Source organism: Magnolia sinica, chromosome 13 (genome assembly GCF_029962835.1).
Source record: "Magnolia sinica isolate HGM2019 chromosome 13, MsV1, whole genome shotgun sequence".
Classification (NCBI taxonomy): Eukaryota; Viridiplantae; Streptophyta; class Magnoliopsida; order Magnoliales; family Magnoliaceae; genus Magnolia; species Magnolia sinica.
In genome coordinates, this window is record NC_080585.1 from 39,338,206 (window position 1) to 39,342,616 (window position 4,411).

Consider the following 4,411-nt stretch of genomic DNA (forward strand, 5'->3'; position numbering starts at 1 on the left):
TTAGGAACCACCTGAGTTGGACTCACCCATTGACTATCGGATATGGGGTATATGATACCCACATCCAATAGTTTAAGAACCTAGGCCTTAACCACTTTCTTCATATTTGGATTTAGTTTACGTTGTGATTGCCAAGCGGTCTTCGCATTATCCTAAAGATATATGCGGTGAGTACAAATCGAGGGGTCGATTCCCTTGAGGTTCGCTATCGTCCATCCAAGGGCTCCCTTATGTTCAATGAGAGTAGATATGAGCATACTCTCATGTTCTTTCTCCAGATGGGAAGAGATCACCATTGGGTATGTCTCATCTTGACCTAAATATGTGTATTTCAAATCAGAGGGCAAAGGTTTTAGGTCATGATTCGGTGACTTGAGGTTAGACGGTAGAGGCACTACATCAGTTTGTGGTAATTCTTCAAATTGTGGCCTCCATTGGTTAACTTCAAGTACCGATGCAGTATCAAGCAAGGCACACGTCTCCCTAATCATGTCATCATCAAAATCATGGGAGTAGGCCAGGCACGTCTCTAGAGGGTCAGAGGATAAGGTCAGAGGTGTCTTATCTTCCACAAAAGAGTCAATCGTGTTAAGGTCATGGAAATCGTCATCTTTCTCTAAGTTTCTGCCGTTATTGAAAAAGATGTTTGACTCCAATGTCATATTCCCAAAAGATATAGTCATAACACCATTCCTGCAATTGATAATTACATTTGAAGTAGCAAGGAATGGGCGACCAAGAATGACGGGAATCTGAGTGCTCATGTTATTGATGGATTCAGTGTCCAAGATGATAAAATCTACAGGGTAGTAAAATCTATCAACTTGGACCAACACATCCTCAATTATCCCTCTTGGTATACGAACAGAGCGATCAATAAGTTGTAGTGTGGTTAGGGTGGGTTTTAATTTACCCAAACCTAACTGTTTGTATAACGAGTAAGGAATCAGATTGACGCTCACTCCTAAGTCAAGAAGTGCGTGATCAATTCGATAGTCCCCGATTACACATGATATGGTTGGGTTACCAGGTTCTTTGAATTTCTGCGGCACGTCTTGCTTCAGGATGATACTCACTTTCTCAGTCAAAAAGATTTTCTTTTGAATACTCTGCCGTCGTTTGGTCGTGCATAAATCTTTTAGGAATTTGGCATATAAAGGTATCTGTTTTACGACATCAAGTAGAGGAATGTTGACTTTCACTTGTTTCAACACCTCTAGGATATCCTGAGAGTTAAAGAGAGGTTTTGGTGCGACCAACCATTGGAGAAATGGAGCAACTGACTTTTCTAGAAGTTTCGGTTCTAATTTTTGTGGGGCATCACTAGGTCCATCATTATTGTCCTCTTCTGGTTCTTGAGGCTTTTCGGGCCTAACCGGAAGGGTTTTATCAATGATCTTCCCACTCCTAAGAGTGGTGATGGATTTAGCGTGCTCCATTTGATTTGAAGAGCTAGGGTCACTTATTTCATATTGCAGTTTGGGATTGGGGAGAGGTTGAGCAGGAAGCATCCCCTTCCCTCCACTTGTTAATCGTGACTCTATCCTTTGAATAGATGACACAAGCGTTCCTAATACTGTGTGGATATCATGAAACGCTTGTGCCGAATTTTGATTAAGTAGCTCTTGTTCTTGAATATATTTTTGAACTGGATCCTCTTGAGGTTTCCCTTGATTTGGAATTTGATTGAAGAAACCTTAAGGGGTAGCAGTTTATCCATTCCTCCAACTGAAGTTTGGATGATTTTTCTAACCAGGATTGTACGTATTAGAGGTCGGTCCATTGAAAGGTCTTTGATAAGTATTTACGGCATTGGATTGTTCATTCAACAGTTCTCAAAAGGCGGGTATTGTAGGACAATTTTCAGTTGTATGAATGTTGCAATCACAGATGCCGCAAATACTTTCATTAACCTTATCCTTCTTTCCTTCCATGGCCTCAAATTTTCTTATGAGCGTAGTCACTTTATACTTGAGATCATCCTGTTCTTTCAAGAGATATAATCCACCTTTCTCCTTAGATTGAGTCGGCCTAGACGTGGTGTTCGATTTTGGATAATAGTCCCATGATTGTGTTTTTTCAGCAAGACTATCGAGGTAATCCCATACCTCATCGATATTTTTATTAATGAATTCTCCATTACACATTATCTTGACCATTTGGCGCATGGAAGATGTCAGTCCATCGTAGAAAAAATTTGTAAAGTGCCACGTTTCAAAGCCGTGTTGTGGGCATGAAATGACCAAATCCTTGAACCTTTCCCAACATTGGTAAAATGTTTCATCCTCCTTTTGGGTGAAGTTCATGATTGCTTTTCTAAGGGTAATCGTTTTATGATGTGAAATTTTTTTTTTTATAAATTCTCTCTGCATATCATTCCATGTGCCAATGGATCTAGGACGCAGTGAATGTAACCACGTCTTAGCCTTCTCCTTCAGGGAAAAAGGGAAGAGTTTCAGCCTGGCTGTGTCCTCAGACACATTTTGAAAATATAAAGTAGCATGATCTCATTAAACTCTTTCAAATGTAGATATGGTTCTTCAAATTCAAGCCCATGGAACTTAGGAAGGAGTTGGATAACCCCTGGCTTGATGTCCATATGTCCTGTATTTTCAGGAAAAATCATGCATAAGGGCGTACTCACCCCCGCTGGTTGTAAATAATCTCGTAAAGTACAAGGCGGGGGTGCTTGATGCACCTCATTCTCATCCTGAATATCTTCTACCCTAGGTTGGGGTAGAAGAGGTTGGTTTTCAGCCATCACTTCAATTAACTCAGGGGATTTTGAGTGGTGTCTAGTCCTGCGATGGATAGTTAACCCCTCAACCAATCCTCCTTTAATCAAGAGGTTAACCCCTCAACCAATTCTCCTTCAGTCAAGAGACGTCGAGTATTGTCACGGGCCCACTTGGGCATGAAACACTCACAACCCTCAATCAAATTCGAAACCTAATCCTAAGAAAGGAAATAAAAATGTAGAAAAAGAAGGTTGGAAAGAAGATACCAAATTGGAGTCCCTAAGTTAAAAACCTGCAAAAGAAAATAAAACAAGTCAGTTTCTAAAGAGAAGGTCTAAAATTAGAAAATCCTTAAAAAGAAATATAGAAGTAAACTAGTTTCTAAAAGAAGAAATTCCTAAAAGAAAGTGAAAATTTCTAAAATAAATTAGGAAAGTCCTAAACTAGAAAGTAAGTTACTAAAAGAGATCTGAAAAATAGAAAGTAGAGAAAGAGCTTACCGAATTAGAAATTTCTATCTTAAAAGCCTACAAAATATGAAAGTTAGTTTCTAAACAAAAAGTCTACAAGTAGAAAATTTCTAAAAATGAATTAGGAAACAAAGTTAGATTCTAAAAGAGTTAGAATTAGAAACTTGCTATAAAAAAAAAAAAAACAAATCCTAATCTAGAAATAACAAGGAAGAAATTAAGAAAGAAATTACCAATTTAGAAACCTATCTCAGAATCCTACAAAATGAGAAAGTTGGGTTAGTTTCTAAGAAGGAAAAAACTTTCTAAAATAAATGAAAGCCTAGAAATAGAAAATTTCTAAAAAAATTAAAATAGAAAGTTAGTTTCTAAAAAAATAAACCTAGAATAAGAAAGTTTCTAAAACTAAAATCTTAATTTCTAAAAATAGAAAAAGTAGAGAAGTTAGAAAGGGTTTACCAAATTAGAAGTTTATGTCGAGATCCTACAAAACAGGAAAACAGATTAGTTTCTAAAAATAGAAAAAATTCTAACCTAAAATTAGAAAATCCTAATCTTAAACTAATCCTAAAACTAGTTAATCTTAGAAAAACGTAACCGTCAATCCCCGGCAATGGCGCCAAAAACTTGTTCACTCCCCAAGTATAGGGTTGTGATGTAGTAATAAACTCGGTGAGACCGAGGTCGAATCCCAAGGGACTGAACCTTGTACGTAATCTGAAAATAACTAGAACTAGAACTAGAAAAAGATGAAATCTAAATCAGGTGGATTTGAGGAATAATGGTGAAATAGTAAACTAAAATATGTAGAATTCAAAGGTAGGAAACTAGGGTGCCAAGGATCCACTTGTAGAGATCAGGGAGATCTACGCTTGATTCATGAACTCAACTAGACTTCGAGTCCCATCTTCATCTAGTTGGAAGATATAACTTGAAAATCAAATCTGAACATCTTTTGATCTAATTATAGAGAGATAAAATCAAAGTAAATTAGAATGGATTCCATCACAAAACCATGCCCATGAGACAAAGCAAATAACAGAATTAAACCGATCTACTTCAATCTGAGAGATGTATGAATGGTAGGAAGGGTTCCGTCATCTAACCATGCTCAGGAGATGATGGTGAACAATAGGACTTCCTAACTGCGTAATCACAACAATAGAACAGGAATACTTAAAGTCATCGCATATCTATTGTAAT

The 4,411-nt window shown here is 37.3% G+C and overlaps 1 non-coding gene across 1 annotated transcript; it reads left to right on the forward strand.

Annotated features, from left to right (window-relative positions):
• The first annotated feature begins 2,217 nt into the window (after positions 1-2,217).
• LOC131224434 (small nucleolar RNA R71) lies at positions 2,218-2,324 on the forward strand. Its single transcript, XR_009160919.1, has one exon. It is a non-coding gene; the product is annotated as a small nucleolar RNA R71 (small nucleolar RNA).
• The last annotated feature ends 2,087 nt before the right edge of the window (positions 2,325-4,411 follow it).